This window comes from Gracilinanus agilis, chromosome 3 (assembly GCF_016433145.1).
Source record: "Gracilinanus agilis isolate LMUSP501 chromosome 3, AgileGrace, whole genome shotgun sequence".
Taxonomy (NCBI): Eukaryota; Metazoa; Chordata; class Mammalia; order Didelphimorphia; family Didelphidae; genus Gracilinanus; species Gracilinanus agilis.
In genome coordinates, this window is record NC_058132.1 from 168,170,045 (window position 1) to 168,183,371 (window position 13,327).

Consider the following 13,327-nt stretch of genomic DNA (forward strand, 5'->3'; position numbering starts at 1 on the left):
TGAAAACTTGTAATCAAGAAAGCAATAACTAGAGCCATTGGGATCAACAAATATGCTGTGTTGATCAATCAATGAATAATTATTAAGCTCTTACTACATACCGGGCACTATTTCTGAAAACAATTAAAAGTCAGTCTTTAACTTCAAGAAGCTTATAATCTGATGGAGGAGACAAACAAATATACAAAACATATAGAAATTTTATTTTTTTAATAAAATTTAAATCCGTGGGGGGACAAGAAGGAGCTTTTTCGCTGAGCTGAGCTGTCCAGCAGTAGGGTCCCCCTGGGCTGCTGTCCTTGTGTTTGATCTGGTTTTCTTTCCTTTTGAAGCCCTTTGTTCTCTATCTCGACCATTGTACACAGAGATTAATACACTGTGGTAAAATCTAATGTAATGGACTTCTGTACTAGCAGCAATGCAATGACACAGGACAGTTCTGAGGGATTTATGGTAAAGAACGCTACCCACATTCAGAGGAAGAAATGCAGAAGAGGAAACACAGAAGAAAAACAACCGCTTGAACACTTGGGTTGAGGTGGACATGATTGGGGATGTAGACTCTAAATGACCACACCAATGCGACTATTAATAATATGGAAATAGGTCTTGATAGATGTTAAAACCAGTGGAAATGCTCAGTTGGCTATGGGGGAGGGGGGAGAAGGAGGGGCGAAGGGGAAAGTAAGAACATGAATCATGTAACCATGGAAAATTTTTCTAAATATTAAAAACATTTAAAAAACAAAAAAAAAATAAATAAAATTTAAAATCAAGGTAAAATAGAAATCTACAAAAAATCTTTTAGATAGTATGCTTCTTGGAGACAAAATCTGTTTCATTTATATTTTTTGTAAATAGGAAGAACTTAATGTTTGTTAAATTTTTAAAATGAAAGAATAAAATGACATTGGACTAGATCTTCTCTCAGATTCCTTCTGGTTCTGTATTTATTTTTTTATTTATACTAAAATGATAAATTTTCACATCAATTTTAAGGTTTTTTTATATAAATTAAGTCATGTGGAACATAGAGTCAATGAGTAAGCAATGCCTGAAGCACTGGAAGCCTGAAGCCTTGCTAGGAGCCACACACATAATCAGTATTTGTCAGAACCAGGGCTTCCTGATTCTATGTCCAACCCTTAATGTTACACCATGGGACCTCTGCTAAGAATACTGATGAAGACAAATCTAATATTATTTAACAATTTGCCCACTTGGATGGGTCAAGTTTCAGTTACAAAATAAGTGTGTTTCTCTGAAATGTTACAGACTTAAAAGGCAACTCTGTGGTTCCATTTAAGTTAATGATTTGGTAGTTTCATGACTGGTTCTTTTAAGAAGTTTGGCATACGCAAAATTTATAAATGTTTGTGAAATGAAATGGAACATTTGACATCTGTACAATACAAAAACCTCTCTGATAATGTTTCCCTTTATATCTCTGTCATTGGCAGATTCTCTTGACTTGAATGGCTATGAGTCTGACCTCAGTGGCCATTTCACATGTGTTTGTTGTGGCTAGCATAGGTAGCAAAAAGATAAAAGTAGAAAAAAATTGATTAATATTATTAAAAGTGAAAAGAATGCATCATGTATTTAAAGAACACGATCAAATGCGTGACTATGGTCCTTATTCTACCACTTATTACATGTGAGACATGGAGCAAAAGACTTTTCTTATCTATACCTCAGTTTCCTTATATGTGGTATTGAAATGATGTTTTCAAGACCTGACTCACATAGTCAATGTGAGCATCATATGAAATCATCACTCTTAAAATACTATACAATATAAACTATTATTATTATGGCTGAGAGTCAAGGATGAAAGGTTGGAATGAGTTCAGATTTTGCTTCTGATAAATATTGACTATACAATTATGAGCAGGTAACTCACCTTGCAGTACCTCTGCCAGTTCTCTATGATTTTAAGTTACAAATGAGACTCTCAATATCGAATGTGATTGTGTGGAAGGAATTCCCCTTAAGATGAAATTGAAGTTTTGAATAGATATGGGTGTACCTATATTTTGATATGGGTATGTAAGTATGTATATTTTGTACATATACACAAAATATGTATAATATTATATATGTATATATTTATAAATATGCATATTTATAAATAAATGTATACACAAAATATACATACGTAAATACCCATATACATTCCTGCTTTACCTGTGATTTCATAGGTTTAAGGAGTTCCCACTGAGAAACAGTGCTCTCAGTGAATATTGGCATTTAACATGGGTAGTTTTATCTCAAAAGTTGCCTAGGTACTAAGAAATCAAGTCATTTGGCCAGAGGTATCAAGGGTAGGATATGAATTCAAGTCATACTCATTCCAAGACCAACTCTTACTCCATTATATAATACTACATATTGTGATGTCATGGAATAAAAATATTTCCTCTATTCATATGCTCAACACATTATACTACTACATATATTGTAATGTTATATCATGAAAATAAATTCCTCTATTCAAATGCTCAGAAGGAGAGATTTATACTTTGTACTATGCATGAACAGTAAGATCATTCTCTATACATTTTAACAAGAGCAATATGGGCTCAGGAAAATAATGAATCCAGATATCCTGACTATAAAGCCATTCTTCTATTACATCTTGTTGCCACTCTTTATCTATCTATCTATTTATTGTCAGAAAGAATAGGGATCCAATACTACCTCTAAGACATACTAAGAAGTCAGTAGTAGGGCTGGAATTCAATTCTTCCTAACTCTCAATTGATAGCTTCATGTGTGTATGTCTTTGTTGCTGTCTGGGTTTCTGTCTTTGTGCAGATATGTTTATGGGGCCATGATATATGTATGTGTGCCTGTGTTTGAGTATATTTAAGTGTAATATATATGCATGTGCATGAATATATATGTATACATATACATATATGTACAAATATATAAATATTAATATTGTATAGTATAAATATGTATGCATATATGTGTGTAACAGGTAATTGGCAAAGTCCCAGTCCTTAAAGTATGAGCAATACTCCTTATCTGACTCAATCTGTCACATAGAACAACTTTGGGGAAGTGCCCATGGGTGTGTCTCTTTCTCCTCTATTGATCCATCCATATAATGAAAGACGGTCTAGTGAGGACAAGACTCATTTGTTAGATTATTTATAAAAATCTCTGCCTGCTTCCAGTCTAACTTGTGAAACTTTATCAAACCATCTTTCCAGCAAAAATGGAGCCTAGTAGAATTAAGTAGGGATAAGGAATTTTCCATTTTGCATCAAAGTCAAAAAGACTGAGTCACAGAATGATTGATAAACTCTTCTGGTGGCTTTTGAGAGTGGAAGATATTCTGTGATTCTGTTGATCAGAAAAAGGATAGCAGCTTCAGTGCCTTAATGCTTCATCTATCTGCCATGTGTCCCAGGGTAACATGGTACCTGTTTCTGTCAGGCTCGTTCTTCCCAAATCTTAAGAGTGATGAGTATCTACAGACAGAATTGATCAAGTTTGTGACTATAAGCTTGAAAACATGGAAAGATGAGATGTCCTATAAGCTACTAGATTGCTAGCAGAGACTAGGGAAACCTGTAGCAGCAATAACTGAATTTGGAAAGGAGTAATACTTGACCTAGCTAATCAGTAGAGGAACCACATCCTTCCAGAAAATAGTCCAGCTAAGAAAAAACCCAAAGTAAACTTATTACAAAAGCTGATGTGGGAGAAAAGGATCCCCTGACAGGAAGTGATCTTCATCCACACATGGTTCCTTCAGCACTTCTGTACATCAAGTTTGAGGCCATTGTGCACAGGAACTCTGTGTGTGTGTGTGTGTGTGTGTGTGTGTAAATATACACATGCAAAAGGAAATCATGAGTTGTGAGTAGAAGGGAAGGGGCATAATTTTAACATCCACTTTAAACTTGACCTCAGTCTCCACAGAACCCAAGTGGGTACAGAGGGGAGATCAAACCTTCACTCTGGGGGACGATTTGTACATTCTATATTAGGTACACTTTCTCAGTTAATATCACTTTGAAAAACTACTCAGTATTAACTTTTAAATTTGGTTTTGGGCTAGCATTATAGATGGGATTCATGAGTGTCAGTGCTAGAAACCCCAAATATTCTAGGTTACCCTAGATGGAAGAAGTACTTACTTATGTTTGAGGACCCAGCTAATCAATACAGATGGGAGTTGAGAAAATAGAACAGAAGGAGTGTGATATCATATCTAATGTGACTAATGATAGCTAAATAGGGTATAGATAGAGAGTTATGTGCATGTATATATATATACTTAATAAAGACATAAATTATATATGCACAATATGTATAAATATGTATTTATACACATGTAATGTGCCTATCCATGCTTATTATAAAATTATTAATAATTAAGAGTCTTTAACCTAGTTTTATCAAGGTATTCAATAACTCCAGCCTGCCTGCTCTCTTTAGGGTAAATGCATATCAAAATCCTGACACCTTGACAAGTTTTTACTAGCTAAGATTCAGCCAAGGTGCCAGAGAAAGTGTGAACTCCTTTAGCAGAGACAGCATGGAAAAAATCCATTGACACATTCACCACTATGAGGACATGACATCAGTGCGAGCTGGAGGTGTGGAGGACATCTGCTTAATGCTTAATTCATAAATACATATGTATCTCCTATAAGGAGGAATTCCTTTTTTATGGGGAACTTTTTTAATGGAGTGCTTCTAGAGTTCTGTGATGGCTAACCTGGGACTATTGACAAGGTGGGTGATGAACAGGGATGGCTTGTCTGAATGGTGCATGTTTTCTCCATCTTTCATACGTGATATTTAAAAGGTTATGTAAAATACTTGTTCAGGATCCGTTTATACATTTCTGTCAAAGGCAAATTGAAAGAAAACTCAATAGTGATACAAATGATCAAATCTGAGTAGAACCCTCCTGTTGGGAAAAAATATACCAATGCTGGATTAAAAGAATCAAATTGTCCATTGTAGAGTTATATCATTAGAGCTATTTGAATAGGATCCCTGCAGCTAAAGTAGGACAAGCCACTAGTAAGATCTGAAATATGCCTTTCTTTTCTCTGCCATATTGCAGTTATTCATCTTTAAATGTGTCCAAAGTCACTGTTGTTAAAGTGTAAAGGGATGATTATGTGTCACCCACGTAAGGAACTTTAACCTCTGGGATTATTTCATTTCCTTCAGATGTAGCAGGGTGTACAGCAAATCTGATTTAAATTATTCTAGAGGCTACTGGCATCAAAAGGCTATTGAAATGATAGTAATAACTCATTTTTAGACTATAACCTACATTTCCATTAATGAAGATCAAAGTATCTTGTTAATATTTAGTAGTAATAGTAGTAGTAGTAGTAATAGTAATAGTGATGGTAATAGTAGTAGTAATGGTGGTGATAGTAGTGGTAATGGTGGTGGTAGTAGCATTTCATCTTCTTCAAATAACATTTTTGAGTTATTTTAATTTATATTTTTCCAGATTACATGTAGATACAATATTTAATAGTCATTTTCTGATATTTCTTGATCCCTTCATTTACTTTTCTCCCAACACTCTTACCTCCCCAAGATAGCAAATAATATGGTATAGGTTGTACATTTGCTATCATCCAATACGTATTTCCAGGATCATCATATTTTGAAAGAAGATACATACTAGAGAAAAATCCATTAAGGGAATAGAGTGAAGAATGGTATCCTTCAATCTACATTCTACCTCCATCAATTTCTTTTATGATAGTTGATAGCCTTTTTTTTTTAATTTTAAACCCTTAACTTCTGTGTATTGACTTATAGGTGGGGGATTGGTAAGTGTAGGCAATGGGGGTCAAGTGACTTGTCCAGGGTCACACAGCTGATAAGTGTCCGAGGCCGGATTTGAACCTAGGACCTCCTATCTCTAGGCCTGGCTCTCAATCCACTGAGCTACCCAGCTGCCCCCAGTTGATAGCCTTTTAATTTTTCATCAGGAATCCCTTGGCATTGACCTGGATCCTTGCATTGCTGATAATACTTAAGTTATTCACAGTTGATCAATGTACTTCATTGCTGTTAGTATGCAATGTTCTCCTGGTTCTGATAACTTTACTTTGCATAACTTCATTTAAGGGTTTTTTCCCTAGGTTGGTATTTAATGTTTGTCCTGTCTGTTATTTCTTATGGCACAATTGCATTCAATTCAATTCAATTCAATTCAATTCAAATTGCCACAATTTGTTTAGCTCTTTACCAATTAATGTAATTGTATTTAATTCTTTGCCACTACAAAAAAAAAGCACTATAAATATTTTTGAACAAGTAGATCCTTTTCACCTATATTTGATCTCTATGGAATAAAGACCTTGTAGTGGTATTTCTGGGTCAAAAGGTATGTCTAGTTTTATGGACCTGGGGGTATGGTTCCAAATTATTCTCCAATATGGTTGAATCAGTTCACAGTTCCATCAACAGTATATTCATGTTCCAATTTTGCCACATCTCCAACATTTATCATTTATCTTTTTTCATCACATTAGCCAATCTGATAGGTGTACAGTGGTACCTCAGGGTTGTTTTAATTTGCATTTCTCTAATTAAGAGTGATTTGGAACATTTTTTCCTATGACTAAAGATAGTTTTAATTTCTTCATCTGAGAACAGCCTATACCTGTCCTTTCACTATTTGTCAATGGGAGAATGACTTGTGTTCTTCTAAATTTGACTGAGTTCTCTATATATTTGCGAAATGAGCCCTTTGTCAGAAACACTTATAAATTTTTTTCCCAGTTCATTATTTCCCTTCTCTGCCTGCATTAATTTTATTTGTGCATAAACTTTTTAATTTAATGTAATCAAATTTATGTATTTTTACATCTTGGAATATTCATTATGTTTTGGTTTGTCATAAATTCTTGCCTCATCTAAAGGTCTCACTTTATACTAGTTTGTGATCCCCTAATTTGTTTATGTTATAATCCTTTATTTCTAAATCATGTATCCATTTTGACTTTATCCTTTTGTATGGTAGGAGATGTTGGTCTACACCTAGTTTTGGGCATATTGTTTTCTAATTTTCTCAGAAATTTTTGTCAGATTTTGAATTCTTTATCCAAAAACATGGATATTTGGGTTTATCAAAACTAGGTTTCTATGGTCATTTAACTATCATAAATTCTATTCCATTGGTCGAATACTTTATTTCTTAGCCAGTAACCAAAACCAGGTGGCTTTGATATTTGTTGTTTTATAATACAGTTTGAGAGCTAGTACAGCTAGGCTACCTTCCTTAATATTTTTTTTTCATTAATTCCCTTGAAATTCTTATCTTTTGTTCTTCTAGATCAGTGATTCCCAAAGTGGGCACCACTGCCCCCTGCTGGGCCCTGCAGTGATCCAGGGAGGCAGTAATGGCCACAGGTGCATTTGGGGGCACATAACTGTAAGGGGGCAGTGATAGTATGTGACAGGGTGTGCTAAGTAATATTTTTTTTTTCTGAAAAGGGGGTGGTAGGCCAAAAAATTTTGGGAACCACTGTTCTAGATAAATTTTGTTTTTTTTTCCTAGCCCTATAAAATAATTGTGGAGTCCCTCAATTGGTATGGAACTAAATAGGGAAATTTATTTAGGTATAATTGTTATTTCATTATATTGGTTCCACCTACCCATGAACACTTAATATTTTTCCAATTCTTTAAATCTGGTTCTATTTGTGTGGAAAGTGTTTTGTAGAAGTATTTGTATGCTTCTGAGTTTGGTCTTGGCAAGTAGACTCTTAGGTATTTTATATTGACTACAGTTATTTTAAATAAGATTTTCTTTCTATCTCTTCTTGTTGGGCATTATTGCTATTATAAAGAAATGCTAATGACTTATGTGAGTTTGTTTTATATCCTGAGACTTTGATAAAATTGTTAATGGTTTTAATTAGTTTTTCATTCTTCAAACTGAGTATTGAGGGCTAGGATGTGAGCATATTGATCTGGTAGCTCCCCTGTCCTTGGCAGTAAAAAAAGATTACCATAAACACCTTTGTAAATGTTTTTCACTTTTTCTTTTGTGCATTATCTTCAGGGCAGTTTCTACATTTTTGGGATGACTTCACTTGCTTCATTTTTTACAAAGTTTCTATAAACATGTTTGTTTTATTTTTTTACCATTACTGCTGCCCATATTTTTGATCACTTACTATTACTCAATTTTATACTATACTCTTCCATCTGTCCGAATAAGTTTCAATTCTCCAAATAAGCCACAGTTCCTTTTTCTTACTTCCTCTCTATTTATATGAGATCATGTATTTTATTTTCATGTATATTTTGCATGCAAAAATATTTGCAATATTTTATTTAAATATTTATTAAATGACTTGCCCAACATCACATGGATAAGTGGCAGATATAGGACATAAATCTTTGACTCTAAATTCAAATTTCTCTTTGTGCCACCTTGCTTTTGATGGTATGCCTTCTCCAGAGGTATGAGAAATATTCCTGAGGCTATTACTCAAATCTGAGAAACAAAGATATCAAGGGTTTTGGGTTCATTTGGTTGAGAATATATCTCCTTAATTTTATCATCATCATCATCGTCATCATCATCATCGGCTAGAAAACAGTGGCCCCACATGGATCCAATTTCCCCTCCCAATGCTGATCACAGAAATTCCAACTTGCTCTGTTTCCAACCTGAGGTGATTTGCCACTACATAGGTACCCTTGTTCCCTACATATACATATAATGTTAAGTGATCGAGTTAGTGAAGAAAAGGAACCCTAGTTCTTTAGCTTTCTCTCTCAGTAAGCTAGTCAGTAGCTCAGAACTCCTGAGCTCAAGTGACTACATCAGTTGTAGCCTACCCAATAGCAGAAATGACGGGCATATACCTTTTTATTTTCAAATACTACTTTTGGCAAGTTTGAAGATTTTCAACTATCTAAAACCATGTTCAATCTTTTTTTTTGAAATAAAGTTCTATTTGGATATTCGTAAAAAATAAGTACTCATAAATGAAACTGAAAATTATTTTATCCTCATTTTTCTATTCAAGGTTACAATAAAAATTGCCTTTTCAAAGCTTCCATAGTATTTTAGCTATATATAACTGTACATAAATAGGAAAGAAGAAAAGCAGATATACATTTTATTAAGGAATGTATACTAATAAAGGTTTTTGAAACAATCAAATGCTATAATGTCTTACATACCAAAAACTCCAAAACTGCCAGAGAAGAAAAGGTAATTCTCTAAGAAACTCACTTTTCTTTTTCCTCTTCAGGTTGAAAATAGATATTTTCTTTATTCAATAGCTCTTCATATGAGCATAAATGATGTAACAAGGTGATTTTTAAAGTGAAAGACTATTGTTCCTAACATTACCATTTCTACCAGTAGTAACTCAGTTTACTCAAGTTTAATACTCCTACCTTTGGGATTGTTCTTTTTCACGGCATTACAGAAACCATCTAATCCAACATATATTCCAAATAATTTACTCAATAGCATAACTGGAAAGTTAGAGGTAGATAAATGGTGCAATGGAAGGAATGTCAGGTCTAGAGTCAGGAAAATCTAACCTCAAACATTTACTAGCAAGGCGACACTAACTTTAGCCCTTTCACTTCTGTTACTCTCAATTTCCTCAACTAAAACGGGGATGATAATAGCACCTACTTCTCAGAATTGTTTAAAGGATCAAATGAGATAAGAATTAGAGCATAGTGCCCAAAAAAATAGTAAGCTTTAAAGAAATGTTAGTTACTACTACTATTATTATTGGAAGGAAACTTACTGTTGCCCAGGGAAGCTCAATCTGCTTTTAAATAACTCTAATTTTAGGAATTCTGTCCTTATATGAAACCTAAATTTGACTTTCAAAAATTAACATCCTTTATACTTTATTCTGCCTTCTGGAGTTAATTAGAACAAGTTGAAATTTCCATATGTTAGCCCTTCAAGTACATGAAGACAGTCATCATGTTCTCCCTGGTTTGTTTTGTTTTTGTTTTTGTTTTTGTTTTTGTTTTTCGTCTCTCATCTAAATATCCTCACTTCATTCAATTGATTCACATATAGAATAATGCCACGATCCATTACCATCCTAGTTGTCCTCCCCTGGGCAATCTCTAGCCTTCATTGCTCTTCCTAAAGTATGATGCCCAAATCTGAACACAATATCAAATGTTGTCTGACCAAGTTATAGTATAGTGGAATATTACTACATAGTCTTCTTGTCCTCTTAGTGTTGGTAAGATCATATTAATTTTTTTCCAAACATGCAATACTGTACATTCCTATTACCTTTGATTCTTCTTGCCTTTCAGTGATTTACCTAAACTTTATCTAATCTATTTGAACTAAGTTGATCTCTAGTGCATAGAAAAGCTCTCTTTACATAAAAGTTTGTTTTATTAAATTAGTTGTGTAATCACCACTTGATTTTTAATTAAATTTGTGTTACTTTATTAGATATGCAAAATATTACATCTTAACTGAAGCCTCCCTAATGCATATAAAACATATATACCTCTCCTTACTTTGTCATGGAAGGATTAGGGCAAGGCAGTTTTGGAGGATGGAGTCAGCAGTGCACCTGACGTCAGGAAGACTTGAGTTCAAATGCAACTTCAGACACTTAGTAATTTTGTGAATCTTGGAAAATCACTTGACCTTTATTTGTCTTAATCCACTGGAGAAGGAAATGACAAATTTCAGCTTCCTTTACAAAAAAAAAATCCTATGGATTATATGGTTCACAAAGTCACAAAGAATCAAACAAAACCTGAATAACATAAATAAGAAAATTTGTATTTAACAAAGTATTTTCCTGAATCTATATCAGTCCACCTAAAATAGATAAAGAATGCATATATATATATAATATATATAACATATAAATATATATATGTATATATATTTCAAATTCTCTCTGAGTATTTAAATAATTGATTATTTCTATTATGTCACTTTCTCAGAAAAAGCATGGTATAACAGATAGAGGACTGGTCTTGGATCCAAAGAGATGTTCAAATTCCACCTCTAACATACACCAGCAGTGTGATGATAAGCAAATCATTTAGGCTCTCAGTCTCCCCAGGTCTTTGCCTAAGATGCTAGTCACTGAGAGAGGAAGTATCTCATCAACAGCTCCTTTTACCTATAAAATCACAGCCAAATCCCTATCACTATGCCACATCCTATTCTCCTCTCATCACTAGGAAAAAAAAATCATTGCTCATCTGCCAATCAATTATACTTCCCAGATGTCCTTCCTTAGTTTCTATTTACGCTCTTGTTCTAGTCATTAACATAAATCAGCCTACAGTCTGTATCCATGAGCTAAAGTAAGCTCAAGGAAACCTTATTCGCTCTTATTTTCATGTCTATCTTTTATTGTCTTTTGCTTTGGGCAGTAATTAAAATTCCTCTTTGGTGATGGATGCGATGCTAGGAATGACCTGAGTTCTAATTTTACTTTATTTTTTAAATTTTATTTAATTGAATAATTAAGACAATTTTTCCATGGTTACATGATTCATGTTCTTTCTCTCCTCCCCTCCCAACCCTCTCCCATAGCCAATGTGCACTAATTTTATTTTAGACACTTACTAGTTGAGTGATTCTAGGCAAATTATTCGAACTATTTGTTCCTAATTCATCTAATCTGTTAAATGAAGAGGATGGACTTGATGGTGTCTTGAGTTCCCTGCTAGGTCTAAAATCTATTACGATTCTGTGATATTTGATCCTTCTCTTATCCAATCCAGAGAATTGGTATTTAATCATTAAAACGAAGCTATATCTCCTCCCAAAATGCATTAGGAAAGGAAATGAAGAAAAAACCTTGCGACATCCCAGAAATCACCAGGAATATTATCAGACTGAATGTCCTTGGACATGAGCCAGTTCTTGTCCAGATCAAGACTGCCTAATCCTCAGCAAGTTTTGGTCACCATGATAAAAAACCATGGTTAATCATAATGGTTTAGCTGATATATATGATCATTTCTTCCCCACCCCCACCCCTTTTTTCATCCCCTTATTACACAGTACACGATAAATTCAAAAGGAATAGGATGATAACACTAGATGGAGCTCTGGCTATAAAGTGCCACGTATCCTTTGCTCTAATGGCCTCCAATTTGACTTTCTTGGTCATCATTAGGAGCAATTAAGGCTTTGTTTTCTATCAAGCCTGTCTCACTAGAGATATAAAATTATATTTTCTTTTCAAGATGTGTATATGCATACATATGCATATACAGATATGCATAAATGCATACATACGTAGACAGCTCTCTAATCTCAAACCACAGGGCAACCATCAAGGGGAAAATATTGCTGACTTACATATCCTGAGTGACACACTATAAAAGCAGAAATATTTTTAAAAAAGTAAAGTCATAGAAGGTCTTATGGTTGCTTACTACATCTCTATAACTGTACTCATCTAGGATTGAAAAAAGCCATGTGCTAGTATCTAAAAGAAGATTTTCACTGAGCTATTGATTTTTTTTGGCAGTCACATTTCTCAAGGTAATTTTCTCCATTTACATTGCCTATTCCTAACATGGCTGACCCAGTCTTATCCAATGTTGCCAAGTAAATCCACTCATTCCAATGCATTTGGCATCTAAATCACCTTAAAAGGGAGGCAGGATCCTAGCAATTTACACAGAGGAACCAGATGTCATCCCAGTATTAACTTTTTTTTTTCATTCTCATTGAATGTTATAAACATTTCCCTAAAGAGTTTGCTTTATCCAGCCAATCAGAGTGATTCACTCCACTTCATTAATTCCTATGTCACAGATGATACTGCAGCTGCTTCTGATAGTACTATTTTCAGACATGATGGTTATTTATCAGTTGTTATCCATTCAACTTAAAGTTATCTTCTCAACAGTCCTAGCTCTTCAAGTTCCATCCATGGATGCCAATTGCTATGGCTACAATGGCCCCCAAATTAATACAGACTGGCTTTTCTCTTACTACTAGCTTCTCCATGTGTGACCTGAGGTTTTAAGAACTGCCCAAAGGGGCCATTAACAAATACTAAAGGGAAAAAATGTAAGATCTATTTGAGCCAAGTTCACAATCCATCTTTCTCAATACTCTTATAAATTTTTTTCTAATCAACATCATGGTTAAAATAATTTGATTTCCAAGCTAACATTTTCTTTTGTGCCAATATAAGTCCAAAGGTATAGATTTGTTTTAATGTTGCAAGTTAAATAATGTCATAATATAACAAGAGCAAACTGCCATTGCTCCCATCTCTTGCTACTCCTTTCTTTCTCTTTTTATCTCTTGATCTCACTAATTCTCTTTGAATGC